This window comes from Syngnathus leptorhynchus, chromosome 1 (assembly GCF_054491065.1).
Source record: "Syngnathus leptorhynchus isolate UIUO chromosome 1, UIUO_Slep, whole genome shotgun sequence".
Classification (NCBI taxonomy): Eukaryota; Metazoa; Chordata; class Actinopteri; order Syngnathiformes; family Syngnathidae; genus Syngnathus; species Syngnathus leptorhynchus.
The window spans coordinates 19,158,944-19,179,586 of record NC_141195.1 but is presented as its reverse complement, the minus strand read 5'-3'; the positions used below and the strand labels follow the sequence as shown (position 1 = coordinate 19,179,586).

Sequence of the window (20,643 nt, the reverse complement as noted above, 5' to 3'; positions counted from 1 at the left end):
TGCTTTTTCCCGAAGAAGTGCTCCTCCCTATTGCTGATGACCCCCCCCCCCCCCTTCCCACTCAGCCATCGTGCTGTACAATCCTTCACTGCCTATGGGGGCTGAGGGATACGCATTGGGGTCAACGAGCTAAGGGCGTGTGCAGGCCAAAACATAGTGAGGCCCACGGGGGTCTTACAATTGAATGGTGCCGGGTGATGAACATGTGAAATAACATTTAAGTGAACATTTCTTGCAAGACAAGAGCGCGTCGGTGCAACAGGACATGTAGCGGCGAGAACTGCGTAAATAGCTACATGCCAAAGTCTGTGCTTGCTACCTAAAAATCTCACACAAATGCTTTGGTAAGCGTTGATGTGCTTGTATATGTTGATTGGTCAGGGCCGAGGTTGTGTTTGTGCAGAGTATAACGCTGTGGAACACATTGCATGGATCGTGAGTAATGTTTACGGTTAGGCTCGGCAGCATGGATCACGAGTAATATTTATAGTTAGGCTCTGCAACATTATACGATTTATGGGAAGATTAATTTAGTTAGCCTTATTCCCCAAACTTCAATGACTATTTTTTGTCTTATAAGATTCATTCATTCATTCATTCATTCATTCATTTTCTGAACCGCTTAGTCCCCACGGGGGTCGCGGGCGTGCTGGAGCCTATCCCAGCCGTCATCGGGCAGTAGGCGGGGGACACCCTGAACTGGTTGCCAACCAATCGCAGGGCACACAGAGACGAACAACCATTCGCACTCGCACGCCCACCTAGGGACAAATTGGAGTGCTCAATCGGCCTATCAAGCATGTTTTTGGGATGTGGGAGGAAACCGGAGTGCCCGGAGAAAACCCACGCGTACACGGGGAGAACATGCAAACTCCACACAGGGATTGTCATATAAAATTATTTTTTGCTCTGACAATCTTAAACGTTTCTGTGTTTACAACCAAAAAGCTTTGTGCGTGGAGAAAGCTGGCAGTCACAAATCCATGAGCTATGATGGACTATAGCCATCAACTAGAAGGAAGCAAGTAAATAGGTTTCTAAGGTTGGAAGTGTTTTTTATAACAAGTGTTTTTTGATATGAAAAGATTTGTTTCGAAATTGGTGCTGTAACAGAATCTGTAAGAGTGTTGTTGTTTGGTGAGGTTATCAAAGCACATAATAAACAGTACAATCAAAACTGTTTTTTTTATCTTCATGTGTGAGTTCACAGATAAAGAATCTCTAAAGATGTGAGCTTTGTTGTAAAGAAAAAGACAATAATTCTTCTGATTTTTCTTGTAATTTAATATCATATTAAATAGAGGAAAACTCCATGTTGTGTATAGGTCTTTGATTTGAATGTATTGTTTGTCCTGCTTCGACTTTGTGAGTGCGTAGTGCCAGCCTTATAGCCTTTGACATAGTTTCATTTGCAGAAAAACAGGAAGCAGGGATGGTTGTCTTGCACTTCTGTCCCAGCAGCTGAAGTTAATGTGACCCTGGATGTGCATTGATGTACTGTACATGTGTGTTCGTCCATGTTTGTGCGTCGCTATGTGTCACAAGGTCAGTGTTCTTGGTACGAGCTCTCCTTGCTGATGTTGCTGCTCTTAGTCATGTTCCATACATCCCTTTTTCTTGCCTTAGTAAATTGGTTTTACAGGGCATGAACCAGAAGGTCGGGGTACTCTTGGTCAACGAGTGGAAGTGGATCGTAGAAAGCGCTCCCCACTTTCCGCAAACATGTTGCAACTGACGTTGTGTTTTTATTGGAGAGCGTCCGAACTCTTCTCGGCGTTTCACCTCCTCGTCGCTTCTCCCGTTACCTTTCCTCTCCTGTCAACTCCCCCCCCCTCCACTTTCTCCCTCCCCATCCCACGCTTTCCTTCCTCTGTTTGCTTTTGCTCCCTTGATTCACTTTCATTGCCAACTTTTGGAGATTTTTTTTTCGTCGGTTACCGTGTCTGCCGGTCAGCAGGAGAGGCTTGGAGTGAAAACTCATTTGGAATGATGAGCTAGTTGTAGTATTTTCCACTCACTCTACATTGGTCAACTCCCCTCTACGCTACTACTTCCATTCCTCGGATTCGTTTCTACGATTTGGAATTCAACTAAAATCTTCTGGAAAACATGAATAAATGTTTTATTTGCATCTCTGACTGTTATTGTATGAAAGCACGAGACGTCACAATATCTTGCATGACTCTTGATTCTTTGGAGGCGGTATAACAGGGGTCTTCAATCCTGCTCCTCGTGGTTCCGTGTTTTCGATGTCTCCCTGCTGCAACACACCCGATCAGATAATCAGCAAGGTCTTCAGAAGCAGAATAACAATCCAGATCGTTTTTCTAGTCACGTTATTTTTGGTAGGCTTTTGTTCAGATTATACATACAAGCATATATATCATTGAATACAAATTAATTACCAGCCCCATGGCTGTATGAGTAAACAAGAGACAGAAGTTTTGGAGAGAATGCGGACCATATGTCTTTAAATTATCCAGCTTAGTGTCGACACAAAGGCAACAAAAGAGAGCAGAAAAAGATTATACATTACAATATGAGTTCATTAAATACGAGTCACTAAAAAAAAATGTACCAAAATTGACTTTCTTTGAGAGAAACCAATGAAATATACTGTAAGTCCCATTTTACTTCCTCAAGTCCTTTTGCTTGATCAATTTTTTTTTTTTACTCTTGTGAAACAGAAAGTCACATGAAAATAAAGGTCACAAAGTTAGTGTTCATCATGATATTAATAGTTGTTCCCGTTTTCTTAATGCATTGCATTTGGTTAAGATAACATATTTGAAGTCAACCACCAATCCTCCATCATCAAATAAACAGGGTCCTACAGAACATCTCGGCATTCCATGGCACTCACACACACACATACTAAATAAATCCTGCCCTCACGACACACAAGTCCGTATTTTGCCCAAGCCCTCCTACATTTCAACTCCTGTGCCAGATGCCCCCACTCCAACTGCTGCTAATCACATTATGTGGAATCTGTTGCACTTAAATCCATAAATGCTGTGTGTATTAATCGCGGGGAATCTCATTATCATGTCTATATTAATTAAAGCCTTCTGCCGGGACAGAGTGAGAAGGAGGCTGGTGTGTCAAGCTGTTTGGGTTTGAAGGTATTTGAGCTGAAGTTTAGGGAACCTGGCAGTTCAACCAGTTCAGCTAATTTTCTTCTCATTTGAAAGGTAAAACTTTCTCGCTCACTGATGATGTCTGACAATGGAGCCCAGGCTGAAAGAGACCTACATTGGATTCAAGGCCGACAGTCGTAACGTGACTTGACAAGCAGTTCCTGGTTCGGTGTCACAGCAATCCTCTTTAGCTGGTGATCATATATCCATCTGTCTCTGCTGTCAGGATACATTATTCAGTCATGAGGGGAACACATGCACATGTAGGCTTTAACGTTCTGTCTGTAGTCCTGCGAAAGCGAGCGCAATGAGACGTTTAAAGACGAACCGCGGCAACTAAGGGAAGGAAGGCGAGCGAGCGAGCGGCAGTCTTCGGCTCAATCGCAAATTCCCGGTTCTCACCACACACGAGGCTGTTTGACTGCCCGTAAGTGATGGCGCTAAAGCTTTTCGTCTCTCATCATGAAGGAGTTGCCCCGCAGCAGAGAGGAGGCAAGCGCTGAGCTGAAGTTCAAAACAAAATAATATTGAACTCAGCATTATTCAGAAAAGGAAACGGCGTTCATTTTTTTTTTTTTTTTTTTTTGGGCCTTTTTCTGCACGAAGGTATGGCTCCCAGGCAGAAAGAGAGTCAAAGATGGAGGTGGAGTTAGGCAGCTTGATAAAAGATGCGCAAGGCGTGCTCACTGGAAGAATAAAGGAACCATGCGCTGCACTGTATATAGCCTCGCACATCCATCCATCGCATTGTGCCAGCCCGCACCTTCATCTCTCAAACTTCAAGGAGGCGAGGAGGGAAAACATGTCAGAGACTGGGGGTATAATCCTGGGCGGCCGGCGTTTCCGTCTCCGACATGCACAACAAATAGACGCAATCACGAGGCCGCGCCTGAATGACAGATGATCGGGATTGCCTGGCAGCGCCCACCACTTCGCCTACTCTGCGCCAGCCTCTCATCTCAGCGCTGATCTGATTTGAGCCATTAGCATTCTTTTCTCTGTGTTGTTCATACGACTGTCAGGCTCGGCAGCATAACCTCAATCTGACGCGGTTGAACTGTCGCCTGGGGGCCCGGGGGCCTCACCTGAGAGGGCTGACAGCTGCCTGCATAATCAGTCCCTCTGCTTGGATGCTGATAGGGCCGAACCAGAGTGCAGGTGAGGGCACGGGAAGGGGTTGGATCGGAGAACGGGTTTGTCAAGACCTTGTTCTCATCACCAATTTCTAGAATACTTGTTAGTACTTCTATGAGAAGATGTACTTTTACCTCCGTTAAAAAATATGCACGTGAAAGTCTCAAAACACTGAGTTAGCAAAGTACAAAAACAAAATACCACTCAAGACAACAAATATCTGACAGACTGAACGAAACCAGGAGAATTAAAAAAATGCAAGCTGAGGAGCCTTCGAGGCACAACTGGAAACGACATGAATGGATGGAGGGACCCGATTGATTGACGCAAGCAACAGGAGGACGAGACAACAAGCAAATGTGCATACAAGGCATGAACTTAGATGGAATACAGGAAAAGAAGAAATTACGTCAAAGAAAATAAATCTAATCAAAGGAATACAAAAATCCACACAAACAGAATGAGGATGTGGTGAGAGGACATCTTGACAAAAGCACAGCTGTCATCATTGCAAAATGAACTATTAGAAAATAAACACTCAGCCATGACCTCCCTCTTACTCCTTTAAACGAGTGACGGAGGAGTGGAAGTGTGTGTGTTTATTTAAAAAGAATCAGAAGGGTGTACCTGCAAAAGAGACGATCATTTTCAATCCACAGAGCTCTCCCTTTTACCTCTTTTTCCTTTCATAGCTTCCCGGGGTTGAACCTGTAAAGAAAATAACAGATTACTTCATTCCATTATCTCATACAGTAAAATCAATCTCAAAATGCGCTTGGGATCCTCCAGCCCTGCCCTTGACCCTTGACCCTGACACCACATTTTGAATGGGCGGCTCAACCCTAAAATAGATCTGTCACATTTCACATGTCGGTGTTGCTGTCCCCTTCGCCGACCCACCCTGACCCAGACAGCGGCCTCTTTGTTCGCTTCTGTTTGCTCTGGAGTCAACATTGCACGTCAGGCAGAGCCCAACCAAAACCTCTCCAGTTTTTCGAAGCCCTGCCTCTGTCCACCCTCATACCTTATCCCATGTTCCTTTTCCCTTCTCCCATTTTTTGCTCATTCCTCTTCATTTTCATTCCTTGCCTTCCTTTTTTTCCCATTTTTATTCCAAACGTACTCACTCTCCCGTGAGATCAATTTACCTGAGTATGTGGTCGAACCTTTTCTGCCTGACGCGGGACTCATCTGGATGACACTTTTATGGAACGGTCTCTCCTGTCATTCACCAGTTCTTCATCTGTGGCGTCAAACCTTGCAGAAACTTTCTGGCTCCTGACTTATTTTGAATTCAATTAAACCTCCAGAGATTCAACTAACTTTCAAAAAGATAGGGAGAATAACTCTCTGTCGCTTTCATTTGTCAGAACTGCATCTGTTCCACCTACTCATTTTTCCTCTTTTCATCAATTCTTATATCCCCTATCTTTTTCTCTCGCTTTCTCACTGCCAACTTAATTTCATTTGGTCCACTTTTTTTGTGCCTGAGCTGTCATTCCCAGTCCTCCTCCGAGGTTCTTCTCCACAGGCCATGTAACCTGTGCATGTTACCGTGGAGGGCTCGAGCAACGCTGTTGGAAATGGACTAAAAGCTTCACAAGCTATTGGGAATGGTTACTTGAAATCATCAAATCTTTCTCGTGCAATGTTTCATTCCGGAACTTGAATGCCATGAACATGTGTTTTCTTTTCTTTCAATACAGGCTTGCAGTAATTTTGGTAAGTCTTTGGACTTTTGTAAGTGCATCTTTGGTGATCTTTTTGCAATATGGATTGTTTTGTGGCTTCAGGCCATTCAACCTGCACAAGGAGTGCAGTGGACCTTTCTCGAGTTTACTCTCAATTCTATAGTATATTGATGAATTAAACCATGGAAGTCGTTACAGCTTCTTTGTCTTCTACTACTATTTCCTGTATAATCCATCAATCTGCACATGTCGGAATGATTTGTTCTGCCTGAAAGCCCTAATCGGATCAATATTTTTATCCATCCATCCATCCATTCATTCTCAACACCGCTTATCCCATTCAGGGACGCGGGGGATGCTGGAGCCTATCCCAGCTGACATCGGGCGAAAGGCAAACTACATCCTGAACAGGTCTCCAGCCATTCGCAGGGCATAGAAACCAAGTGATATATGTGACAACTTTCAATTTAAATAGTGTTTTTGTTCAATTCTGACTCAGTGGTTAGGATTGTGTGAGCACATCTGTCCATACATTATAGAATGACACACGTGTCGGTGCCATGGTGAGACTCTTTAGGTCGTGCCCCAGCTTGCATCGCCGCACAGTAAATCACAGCTTGAGTTTTTAACGTCTTCTCCAGCGTGCCTGGGAGAGTCATTAACACACACTAGAATTATAGAACACCCTTCAGCAACTGTACTTACAATGAGTGTGCACGTTGTCTCGTGTGAGTATATGTTGTTGTTTTTTTAAAACCCATCGGTGCTGGATTTCCTTTGTTTGCAACAATTATAATTGAAATACCCCAAAGTCTTGCTTTCACTTCCTCTGTGTTAGTGCGTATACAACCCATGGATTTAGTGATTAACATACATTTGACTGCCATTTAATTTTGTGCTGCACTATCATTTCCATAGAATCACATTCATATCCTATTATTAGGCCGGACCCTCTCGGGATGGTTTTAAAGGGTTATGCTCTGGTAAAGGTGGGAGGGCAATAGCCCTGCCTCCGAGTTGACATGGTTATTGAGGCAGCTATAGTGCCTTGGGGATCTATTTTGCAGGGAACAGAGAGCAGGTCCATCATCTTTCACAGTCAAATTCTGCAGATGATGCCGATAAGGTCAAAGCATCCGTCACGGTGCCCATCACACTTAACACACTTTACATCAGCTCTCGGTGGCCTTACATTCCTTAAACGTCCATGCTGTCTGCGAGGTGGTCCAAAGTGCTTTCTGGTCATTATCTGCTGCTGCCTGGTGTGCTTTGCAATATGTCAGGCTACGTCAGACTGTCTGATGTCAGATTTTAAGCATGTCCGCAGACACTATGTCCATATTGTATATCGTCGCTGTATTTTTGAAGTACTTTTTTTCCCCCCACATATTAGTTTTTTAGGCAGTATAATGTTGATGCGAGTTTCCAGTAGCAAAGTAAGGTAATACAACTTGAACAAAGCAGTGCCTGGGAACTCAAAACAAGCTGGTTTATTTTTTTAGTTCTTGTTGACATTTTGTTAGTTTGAGGTTTGTGACAGTGTATAATGTATGTATGTATATATGTGTGTGTATATATATATATATATATATATATATAAATATATATATATATATATATATATATATATATATATATGTATATATATATATGTATATATATATATGTATATATATATGTATATATGTATACACACACACACACACATATACAGACCAAGATTATTTTTCTTTATATATGTAAATCAATCAAATATATAAAATACATATATATATATATATATATTTAAATTTTCAATTTCGAATTCAATTTCAAAGATCATCAACATCATGAAGGAATATAGAATATTTCTCAATTGTTGATCAGCTCTCTTAGTGCTCCGAAACAGTTAACTGCAAGAGTTGGGCAGAGCGTTAAAGGAAAAGCTCAGTTTTAAACTTTGGCTGTTGAGGCTTTCATGGAAAGAATGTTTGTTGGTGTGGACTTGTTGATATTAGGTGAAAAGACTCTTTTTGGCGTTTGGCCTCAAAGGCCGGGTTTTGATATATTTATCTGATGCTCCTGTTTGGCATTCATATGGAGCTCTGCGAGCTCCTGAAGGGTTAAGTGACTTGGTGCTGGGGCCGTGCAGCCCCAAGGCTCTGGGAATTAAGCCAGATCCACTCATAAACATGGAGCGCTTTAAGTGTGTGTGCGTGTGCGTTTGTGTGTGTTTTTGTGTGTGTGTGTGTGTGCGTGCGTGTGAGTGAGTGAGTCTGTGCCAGGGACAGCCCAGTGACTTACAGAGTATAACCCTGCCCCCATGGTGAAAGGAGAGCAAAATTTTAAAGAGACACAAGCTATTGAAGTTGTGAATAAGTACGTGTGCGTGTGTGTGTGTGCGTGTGTGTGTGTGTTGCGAGCAATGCTGACTGAAGTACGAAAGGAGGCGCTGTAGAGTTTTACTCACTCGTGCAAGCAGTGATGGATGATCACACAGGTCTCACATCCTGTGGAAAGATGTCAGTCCTCTGCCATAAGGACTGCTGGGAAACTAAGGGGGCAGTGTGTGTGTGTGTGTGTGTGTGTGTGTGTGTGTGTGTGTGTGTGTGTGTGTGTGTGTGTGTGTGTGTGTGTGTGTGTGTGTGTGTGTGTGTGTGTGTGTGTGTGTGTGTGTGTGTCGCATTAACACTCATGCACACACACACACACACACACACACACACACTTGAATATCCTCTCATTTTAGAGCAGATTAACCTGAGCAACCATGCGAATGTAATCAGCGAGTGCGTCATTTTAAACATGACATCCAAAAAAGGCTAACTTTAGGCTCACTGTGACCTACCCAGCATGAAAATAAAATCAAACATTTTGTGTTTTTCATCAACTGCACCCCTTTGTCTTCTTCATCACACGTGTGCACACACACACACACACACACACTCACTCACGCACTCATTTACGGCAACAGGCAGTGGGCCAGCTGAGTCACGTCTAAGTGGAGTGGATTGTGACTGCAACTCACACTTACATAACCTCTGTCTCCACATCACTGTCATTAGAGAGGCTCAGCACAACTTGAGTGTAACAATCACTTCGAGTACTCTGAAGGCAAAGGAGGCCAAGAACCTTACTTTCTCGATTCTCAAAGTTTGTTTGCGGTTCAAAACAAACGCATGTGACTTATTTTTTCATCTGTGTGATGATTTCTTGTAACTGTGTTGTTGTTTTTTTTTATCAGCATATTATGAGCTCTGCTTATCTGAGGAGGTGATGAGGGAGTTAAGTTTCTCAGCTCCTCTGACTGAGGGAGTCGACATTCTGGCAACCTTTGCGTGTGTGCATGTGTGTGTGTGTGCACGCGCGCATGGATCCTACAATTTGGCAGTCTCCAGTTTATACAGATGGAGCTGCTCTCGTTGGATAAACCACAGAAATTCCTCCCACTGTCCAAGTTAGCACTTCTTAGGGAAAGAGCCCGCGTATGCCCTCCACCCGCATGCCATGTCGTTCCCGCATTACTCACCTTGCCTCTCCTCCCTCGTGCTCCCCGTACGGCCTCATGTCCATCTCTCTTCCCAGAATAAATTCTTTACAAGTGCTCGAAGAACCTCGCGTTGTCTTCAGCCATGTTTCTGTCACTCGGTGCTGTTGAGTTCAGCTCCTCGTTTTATGGCACTCAGTGGTACATAGAGTGACATCATCACAGTGTAACACCAAAAATGAATTCAGCATAGTATTTGGTTGGAGGCGCCCCAGTGTGTTTTTGTGTGTGTATGAAATGGACTTAACCAAAATAAAAATAGAATATACTTTCAGCGCTTAACATTAAATACATTTTAAAGGCTCAACTTGGATTTTGCTTTTTGTGTTTGTAATTCCCTGTGTGAGTTTCTTCCCACAATCCAAAAATGTGCATGTTTGGTGAACTGAGTTGGCCCACTTGTGTATTTGAGAGTGAGTGGCTGCCTGTGGCTTGCAATTGCCTGGCAATCAGTCCGGGGTGTCCTGCCCAAAATCAGCTGGGGAACGCTCCAGCTTCCTCGTGACCCTGAAGGGGGATAAGTGAAAGAAAACAAATGGATGAATTGACATCCAAAAACAAGAAACAAAATTGGCTTCGACCCTTTCTCCGCAAACCACAATAACTATTCGTGATAATACATTGTGTATTATTTCTTTATATCAGTCCCATCGACACACAAAAGTTGTAATGCTCCATCGAACAATGAATGATCGTCTCGATCCACCCTTCAGTTATTGGACCTCTACATGTCTAAACTGGACAGAAAGTGTAACAAAAAAAATTTGTAATCATACTTATTTGTCACTGCTGTATGTTTTTTATCAAGAATGACTCAGAGTGCTATTTTTTTCCTCATCCAAACACACAGTGAAGCAATGCAGAACACAGCATGAGTGTCCTCTGCCCTCCCGCCTTGACCTGGCTCTCATCCGCCAAACCCTCGCTACAAATCTGCACAAATGATCACGCCAGTATTTGGTCTTCACTACAGAGTGAGCAAAAAAGTGACAAATGTTTTTCTTTCTTTCTGAATAATGACACAGCCACTGCTTTTGTCATTAACCTCGCTACCGCCAAACCCGGCCAATTTATTAGCTCATGCAACTGTTTTCAAGGCTCATTCGCTGCGTATGAATGTTGCCGTGAAATGTAATATGATGATTTCATTGATAGCTTTATATTGGATTGGGCTCCACATCTGCAGCATGAGTCACAAGGGATCTCAGTGTTAAAAGTATTTCTTTTTTTACTCTTCTATTAGGTTATGTGCTATGAGTTACTTGTAAAACGGATGTTTCCCCGCCATAAACCGAAGCAGAGTTTGATTTAGATGTCTAAGCTAACAATGCTATTGAGTTAAACGAAACATCAAGCTGAACAAATGTCTCTCTGGGGACTCTTTCGTCTTAGCACGGGCCAAAATGATTGTGAGGTTTTCCAGTTTTCATGCTTATCACAAATGACCTAATTCTTTGCCAGCAGTGTTTTTGATGTACTTCAGCATGTGTTTACCAGTGGCACACTCCCTCCCCATTAAAGCTGACCCCCCCCACCGACAGGGCCTGAGGCTGCAGCTCGCTTTAAGACACAGGATATGGACTCTGATCATGGCGTCCAACCTCTGCTTTTAGCCACATGGCTCCTACCTGTAAACGCTGCGGTATCCGCCCCTTTTAATTCGTTTAAGTGTTTGCATGCCTCCGCTTCCTCTCTTTTCTTCTGCATACATGGTTGTCAAGGCTGGTGAGCTCAAAGGTTGGACCATTTCACTTTTTTTGAATAAGGTTTAATTGCTGTTCTTCACAAATTTTATGAAGAGCGTCATGGGCAAAGTAGCATTTCTTTTTTGGAGATCCAGTATCTGAAAGGTTTAATAGTCTCACTTTTTCCATGAGTTATGGCCCTCAAAGTGCTTCACACTGACTTTCTCATTTACCTACTATATAATGACGCAGCATCAGGAGCTTACTCAAGGATACTTCACCATGGTCACAATGGCTAGGGAGTGGGGATTGAACCCAAACCTTTACGTTGGGAGATTTATTTATTTATTTATTTATTTGAGTTACTCACTGTCTCTGCTGAAGTGTTCGTGTCCGTTGTGTATTTACAGGATGTGGGTTTCTCTCAGGGTATTCTGGCAACCTCCCACTTTTGAAAAACATACATGTCGGTTGGTTTGGTTACAGACTGAATTCAAAATGGTCTGTCACTGTCAAAAGTTGTGAAGGGTAGCAAAACAAGATGAATTGTACTGTTTGGCTTTTCAGTGCCCTTTTTTTAGGGTATGTGTATGCATGTTAGCACCGGATGTAGTTAGACACACTGCTCTGTAATGATTGGTCGACAGGGAAGTCTTACGTCAATGTTAAATTTAATTATACAGTCCATACGAAAGATAAAATACAAGTATGTCTTCTAAATATGACACACGCCACACAGAGTTGTTCACAGCGCTGCAAAATATGAATGATTTGAAAAAAACTGAGTACTGTATAAAAAAAAAATGAGGCTTGAAATTGTAAAATCAAGCAATTCTTAGCGCTCCCAGACACTTTGGGTGTGTCTGCTTACTGTGCTGCAACTACACCCTGCTCAAGTGTTAACTGTCAGTCAACTATCACTACTTGTCCTGGAAAAAATGGACACTATTTTGTCTAGCATTTTTCTTTTACCAACACATAAGAACATGCATCCACTTAAACCTCTAATGGCTGGAATATATCCTACCATGTTGAACAGATCAATCGGTAGTGGAAGTTCCCACTTTGCATGGTCATCAAATGAAGTCTCATGGACAAGGAACTTTAACCTTAAAACTTAATTTCCACAATGAAGTACTACAAAGGGTAGATCTGTATTTAGAACCAAAATCTCAGGATACACTTTACAGGATCTTTATTAGAAAGAACACAAATTGATGATTGTGTTCGCTTATTAAATGTTGCTCTAATGCTACATAATATTAAGAGTTTGCTGTAGCGATCGTCATTCGGCTTACACAGTGGAAACACACGCCGGGCTAGATATTTCCGAACCATTTCATGGCCAACCAAACTTGATGGAATTGCGGCTTAAGTGTTTTGCCTTTAATTTCCAACACGTTTCCTTCATTTCTAAGTGACAAAATTACACCACATGCAATAGCTGTAACAGGAGGTGTGCAGTTTTTCGGGGAACTGAATTCCGAGTTGAGTCTCGATGGAGTTCTTTCCTCCACTGAGTTCCATTCCAGTTACTAGGGCCACAAGGAAGTGGAAAATTGTGTTTTCTGATAAAGGACCAAGGGGACAAAGCATTCAACACCCTGCTAGCCAGAAAGTGTATTATGTGGCCAATACGACTCTGAAGAAGTGTAATGCACCATTAATAAATGCAGTTAAAGAAATCCCCCACCCATCCGGGATGCTTTTTCTAGCTCCCCCACCCGTCACCCTCCCACCCCGAGGCCAGCGCTTCGCAGCTCCCCAGAATGGGGTCATTAGCTGGGTGCTAATGGTTTCAGATTTTCTAATTGAATGGGAGCCCATTGATCTGTAGGTAGAGAGAAATGGGTCTTTTCATTGCCTTCAGTACGGGCCAGAACAGCATTTGTCTCCATTCAGCATGAAAGGCCGACGGAGAGGTAAAGTAGATGCAGGTGAGGTGGGCACACACACGTGTGGTGACCGCCAAAAGAAAGTGAGAGCGCCCGTGTTTCTACAAACACACTCATACAGGCATGCACGGTTGTCTGCCCTGCGAAGCCCCCGGGCTTCCATTCTGACACAAACGCACTTTAATCTGTGTTCTCCCTCCGAGTTATCCCAGCGAGAGGATTTGCTCCTCATGTCTTTTTAAACATTACAAAAACAAGGGGGCGCCTCAGGCATCAAGGGTCAGCGTGGCTTAGTAAAGATGTCAGCTGTCGAGCAGCCTGTCAGTTGAGGTGTGCATGGCAGAAACCTAACGTCTGTGATGGTAAATTCGAGATCGGCTACGGTGAAGTCACACTCGTGACTTTTATCTAGCTGCTGTTGATTTCTGTGGGTTGTTGCCTAATTTTGTATGACTCAGATAAATGTAATGGAGGGAGGAAACGGTCAGAAGGACAATGTGCAAAAAATAAACCACTTAATCATCGCTTTCAAAAGAATTTATCTACTTTTTATGTGCATGCACTAAACTGAAATGTCACTTTAAGCACTTCTAATTTATCAATGCCTGAATTCAATTTCCCCCCCAAAAAACCAGAATTGTCAAGCAGATGATTACAAACAGTCATGCAAAATGAATATTCAGCATAAAGTCAGTACAATACATAATAGCAGCGTAGTATTTGTTTATTTTAATTGTATGACCTTGAACCCATTTCTTTTCAGTGTTTGTGTCTGAGAGAAAAGGCCACCTGCTTCTGTTTATCAAGTTGGAATTCACTGTAAAAAATGACAACTTTTTTCCTTCCCTCGCTCCTCAACGCCAAATACACACACACACACACACACACACACACACACACACACACACACACACACACACACACACACACACACACACACACACACACACACATACACACAAAACCCATAATTATCCAGAGCGCCAGCTTGAGGTGGCTTACTGTAGCTACTTGTTGAGTGTATTTTACAGCAGTGTGAGTCTTTGTTCTAAATGAAGCTCACTGTCCCCTGGCGTCAGTTGATGCTCGAACCAACATCAGAGACTAGCGTATAAATTTATCGAGGAAAGCACACTCTAGATGAGGGATGGCCAACTTGATGATGGATCCCCACAATGTTTTTATCAGTGCAACTCAAGGCCACATAGGATCACATACTTTTGTATGACAAAAAAATGACATTTTAAATATGGACAAAATACACGCATGTCTGGGGAGTGGGGGTCAATCAAAGGGAGTCTGGTTGACCAGTTTCCCATCCCATCTCAATGTACGTCCCGTTTAAAACCATCCTTTGTGTGCTTGGTGACATCATGTCTAGGAAAGATTCTTTAATAACATATCTCGCTCTGCAGATGATCTTAAGATAAGTAGTGTGTGAGAGCACATGTGCAGGCAATTGTGTGTGTATAATATTCCTTCCGTCACTGCACGCATTTGTGTGCGTAAGTCTTTGCATGGCTCACTGACTTTACTGTATATTTATACCTTTTGAAGGACGACTGGTCAGGAGAACCACTGAAGGTCTTGACGAGACTCTTAATGAAACTGCTTTGAGATACAGGGAGGCACATTGTAAGTGTTAATTGGCTTCCAAAAACATGTTCCCACAAAATCCAACGACCATTCAGATTTAATGGGCCAACATTTGCCAGAAATTTTTAATCTTGTTTTAAATGTAGTTTTTTTTTTTTGCCATCTGCAATGTCGAAGGCTCCAGAAAAGTGGATCGCAAGCAGAGAAATCGCTCAGCTTTTTTTTTCTGTGTAGCCACCCCCGATCTTTGTCAATACACCACCATGATATTCATGATTGAATATATAGGTAGATTTGGAAAACATGTATGCACCACTAGCAAATAAATAACAGATGCATTGGTGTCTCTTCCAGCATACTAATGTGAACATGTTCTCTATTATACCTTGAAAGCAGTAGCATCAAACCAATATGGCGAGTGAACACAAGCCAAGCTGTTCACAGGCTGATTCATGCAAGGGACTAACGACAAACATTAAAGTACGTTACAGCAAAGAAGATTTGTTGCATAATGACATCAAGAAGAAAAAAAAACAGAGGTTCTGCCTCCAGGATGGTTTAAACATCATTTGATTATATGGAGTGGCACAAAATAGACTCTTTCAAAGAATAACCACAGTATCGGCTTGGCCGGTACAGGGCATTTTTTTGAGCCAGCAACTCTCCAAGATGAGAACACCAGGGGTGGGGGGTGGGGGGAAGCAGCAGGAAGAAAGGAAAATCATAAAAAACTTGAGTTTGAGAATGAATTAATCGTGAGAGAACACAATTAGAACACACCAAATTAAAAAAAATGAAGCTAAAGAGCGAGTGAAGGTGAACTTCCGCACTCGGCTGGCATCGGGTCTCGCTTCTTCTCTGGAGTCTCTCTCCTATCCGCAGTGACATGTGGTTTCACGGCCATTACCACATCACATTATAGTGAGATGTGCCATAACGTGAAATGTCCATATGCACTCTTCTGTCTGCTGGCTCCATAAACCACGCAAGCCCAACTGTTTTTGCTGGTGTCAGTGTACACAATTGAATCAAATGAATCTCACCACCCCCACCTCATTTTACTGAGTGTATATCGAAAGAAACATCAAGTTAGAAAAGGCATAAAACCTGCAGATGTTAACATTGTGACAAACTACTTTAATCTAGTTTTTATTTTTTTGGAATCATTCATGATATTTCATTTGATTTCAAAGTGGCTGTACTTAACTGAATTTACCATCTGCGCAATATGAACTCAACCAAATTGGAATATGTATTAACTTAAAAGAGGCGACAAACGTCTTTTGATTGCCTTTTCACAGTGTGTGTTGTTTGCGCGGTCACGTGTGTGTCCTGAGTTGCGGAACAGAAGGTCTCCACAGGTCTAGCCTGTGTGGGTGGATTCTGGGATTCACTGTGAAATAAATAAATAAACAAAAAATTCGTTTACTTACTAGGCACTCGGCATACAGAGCAGTCTCTGGTCATATGATCACAATTATTCTTTATTTGAAACTGTGTTATATGTAAAAGGTGTGCAGACACTTCTGCGTAAACCCGTTAAGATCGAGTCATCTGGCCTGGTTCAGATGATTATTTTGTCTGTGTGGAGTGGTTGACAACAGGCCTTCACACAAAGAGCAAGATTGTGTCCTTTGTTTCTGAAAGTTGGATAGTCTTTGCTGAAATCAAATTCCGCAGGCTGAGCTGCAGCCAGATAAGTGGAAGACAAAGCCTGCATTATATTGTAACACGCGGTGGCCCTGAGACATTACAAGTGGACACAATGTCATTATGCTGCAACAGTTAATGAAAGCAATTTATGAGTGATACAACTGTATGCTTGGTCGTGATGTTTTTAAGACGCAGTTTGAGGGGAAAGATTATTGCACTGCAGTGAATTATCCAATTACATTTGGCTGAAAATGATTATTTGTAAATAACAAATACACAATTATTTTAATAAAGAACAATAATAAAACTTTCGAAGATTTGTTAACTAGCATTAAACCTATAACAAAAAATGCTGTACTTTGACTTTGGATCTGAAGTGTGAAATGCATAATAACCTTCAAGGTTTGGTGTAGTTTGGAAGCGTATTGTTGAGGAATATTTGCTCAACTCTGTATTGAACTGAAGAGCTTCATCTGTAATACATACTTTTCGAATCCATCCTGGCTGGTCTAGGACTGGTTTGGACATCACTCTAACTTGAACAAGTTCAACTGTCATCTTTTAGATAGCAACATTGTCTTGTTTAGATCGTGCTGATGTCCACCAGATTGCTGGTCAAAGCTGTTTTTGTGTTTCCATGACAACCCTCACAAGCAATGGGGCACTGAAGAACCTCTTCTGTTAGGTTTACCTGAGGTGAGTTTAAGGTCAGGGATTTCATAATCCAATGATGCAAAAGTGAGACTTGCCTTCCAAAGCAGAAAAATGAACATTAAACTGCAAGTGTTTATATAGATGTGTAGTTTTTTTTTTTTATTATGGCACAAAGGGATGAAAGTTTAAATGCGGCTGTCTAAGAATAGACTGTATTTCCGTTGTTCAAATGTGCACCTCCCTACCTCCCTCTGGACATGAGCTGATGAAGGGAAATAGAGGGATAATGCCGGTCGTGATCAGGAGTTGGTAGAGTGGCCCGTGATGGGGAGCTATAAATAGAACTCTCATCTTGGCTCGTGCCGCATCTCCTTGCATCTCCCGCTGCTCTGCCGTCCCGCACTTCCATGCCCCCCTACCTCCACCCTCAGCCTGTCCTTCCCCGATTCCACCCTCTCCCCTTATGTCTCGGTCCAGCCCTCGTTCCCATACAGCACCTGCTCTGACACCTCCTCTGCCAACTGGCTGATGTCATGCTTTGGGAACTGGACAGTCCTCCTCACGCTGTCCCGCTAAATGGCAGCCAATGCGGGGACATCCGTGTCTACCCCCACAAACAGTTCCACTCCCACCGCCTCCCTTCTCAGGATGTGATTATATCACAACACTCAGATGTTCCTACACTCTAATTGTCTAAAATTATGTTTAATACCCAACTCTGAATAATTTCTAACCTTTGGTCAGACCGAATATATTTACTCAATCGCTCAAGATGCGTGTTAATGAGCATCAGCCCTCTGCCTCTTTATCTCAGACTTCCTGCTTGACCTCTCATTGGCTGTGTCACTGACCTGTGACTTTGTTATTGCCACACAGGGGTCTGGCTCCTCTAAACACACTTTGCATGCCCCCCTGTCTGTCTGTGTGTGTTTCCTGTCTGCATCATCTCTCCTTCCTGTGCTCTTATTCGCTTTCATTGGGGAACTCAGCACGTGAAAGTCCTCCACTCCACATCCACTTCAACCACTCAGGGATTAGCGTGGAGACGGCAAGACTGGATTCCCATCGGTACACAAAGACCTACGCAGTCACATTTTGCCTCGATGTGGCTCTGGTTTTACATATTACACACTATTTATTGCATAAAAGAATGTAGAGCAAAGATATGCCTCTATCTCACTTAGTATCTCAGCATTCCTCATCTTGTCCCATCGTCCTTTCACTCTCTTGTCTTATGCTCTCACCTCAATGACATTTCATGTACCTGTGTGACTCTCACCTTGTGTCAATGTTTGCTTATGCACAGCTCCACACGAACTAGGCTCAGGTCCAACGAAGATGATCTAGCAAACTTGATAGAATGATGGCCCATGCTTTTAGTATTTTTCAAATTAATCTGCCATATTTGTGAGGAAACAAGGACCATTGTAGTGCTTTATTTTATGAACAAAAATAAAATATTTCATATTAAATTAATTTATTGACACATTAAACTGCTGAACAATGAATATGTTATTGTTTCTCCCATGTCTTTTACAAACAGCAGTCCCCAGCCACCGCTGCTGGTCCTGGGACATTTCGTGCCGAGCCACACAGAGCGTCTGAAATAAATATGATTGATAACTGAGTGTAGAAGTACACCAACAAATTCTAAAAATGAGAAGAAGAAAAAACAAGAGGAACAACCCCTTTCTTCGTAAAGGGGAAAGGCCAAATATCAAGAGATAAGTCTACTTCCAAGAAACAGAAACCTGCATTCAAAAGCAGCCCTCATTCAAGAATATGTTCTAGCCATCCTCAGTGGTCTAAACGCAAGATTATGATTAATATTGTGTGTGGAATATGAATTAAGGAGCAAAATCCCCTCATTTTTATCCATCTCAAGAGGCGGCCATTTTGCCACTTGCTATCGACATAAAATGACATCACAGTACTTAATGGTTCAAGTTACGCTTCGGGTGTCATTGTCTCCCACTAACCCAAGATCGGATTGTCTCGTTTAGGTGAACCAGTCTGTGAAGGTCAAGGAAGTGTTGTGATTACTGCATCTCGTAGTTGTGCCAACATATCCAAGCTCCCATCCAGTACAAACACACCCTCTTCCACAGCCACATCTGTGCAAGTAGTTTAGTTTTATCGATATGTGAACTAGAGTCAAGCAAAATATATTTCTCGAAAATGTCAGTACTCATGGCGTCATCACAGAGGTGGAAATCATCTTTGCCCTTCCCCTATACTGGGACATGGCTGATGGACCTTTTGCAAATAGCTGTCCAAATACTACGCTTTGTCTTTGATCTCACAATTGTCTGAAATGGTCTAAAACCCTGGCCTATCGATCATATTCCTACGGGAATCTAGTGGAAAATAGCAAAAAAAACTTAGCACTATATTCATTACAAACTAAAGTATTTGCCAACAACTGATGCCTTACAGTGTAGTCAAAAGATGAGATCAAATGAGCATAATTTCAAAGTGAGAGTACTGTATCATCTCAAAGATTTTTTTTAGGTAAACCTAAAATACATGAGTGAGTAATCAACACTACACGAGAAACTGTCAGCTGATGTTTTGCATTGACCTGTGAGCACAGACTTGAGATTTGAGCCCTGCATGGTGGCAAAGAACTCAACTTAAAGTGCTTCACGATGAGCAGCGCTTTGGCAAGCGGCCACTCACTGTATCGTGTCCTTAAAAAAGTCTGATTACCTTAATATAACAAAAAACAGCAACAATGTTAGCCTTGATGGTTGTGATTTTAGAAGAAACTGATATTTGAATACAAAATGGTAGACGAACATAAGACATTATCATCTTTCTGAGTAATAGTAGTAGTACTAGTAGTAGTGGTTTTGGTGGGGTGAGTATGGAACGAATTAATGGGATTTCCATTCATTTCTATGGGGAAGATGATTTGAGATATGAGTGTTTACAGTTGTGTAAACGGGCACAGAATGTATTCAACCTTGTCTCGCGGCACCACTGTATATATTTCCACCGTATGATATTCAATTTTGTGGGTTCAGAATATGTAATGCCATCAAACGCGTCATTTTAGGATCCAGATTTTTTTTTTCTTCTCTAAATGTTTTCTAGGCCTCGCCTAAGGAGATGACTCCAGCTCTGCTTACAGGTTTGTTTTATGATATTATTGGGGGAGTCTCTTTGTTATTAGTAATTTTCCAGCTGCATCGCCTTGTAGGCCAGATTATCTTGACGTCCAAATGAAATGAGTGTTTTCACAAGTCAGGAGAAGAGGAGCCAAATGAATGTGGAGCCACTGAGGCGTTTGTGCCTGGAGCCTCAGAGTCATTATGGCCCATTTAAAGGATCAGAGCTCTCTAAAACAACTTGTCTACATTTCTTGACTTGACTTTACATGGAGTCATGAGGTCACAGGCCTGAGTCAACCAGGTCTGTCTGGTTGAATCTGGAGTTACTTCCTTTCTCTGTCATCCTCACACGGCTGTGACGGACGAGAGCTTGCAACATCATCTGCGGCCGACTACATTGGCTATAAGAGGAGGAACCGTGAATCGCAGAACATCACACTGTGGCCATCTCACGCATTGCCTACTGGAGACGTTCACATATCCGCATGAAAACTTCATTTGCGGACAAGCACAAACTGAAATTCCTTTGAAAACCGCTGTCCTCACCATTTACTCG

At 42.4% G+C, this 20,643-nt stretch overlaps 2 long non-coding RNA genes across 2 annotated transcripts in view; one reads left to right on the top strand and one right to left on the bottom strand.

Annotated features, from left to right (window-relative positions):
* Window positions 1–20,643, top strand: part of LOC147062508 (uncharacterized) — a 145,907-nt gene that overhangs the window by 91,944 nt on the left and 33,320 nt on the right. The window contains exon 3 of the long non-coding RNA XR_015067305.1: window positions 20,071–20,107. This is a non-coding gene — a long non-coding RNA (uncharacterized LOC147062508). The remainder of the gene's footprint in view (window positions 1–20,070; window positions 20,108–20,643) is intronic.
* Window positions 1,873–9,609, bottom strand: LOC147062510 (uncharacterized). Its single transcript, XR_015068052.1, has 3 exons — window positions 9,474–9,609; window positions 4,902–4,982; window positions 1,873–2,260 (listed from the first exon to the last, which is right to left on the bottom strand). It is a non-coding gene; the product is annotated as an uncharacterized LOC147062510 (long non-coding RNA).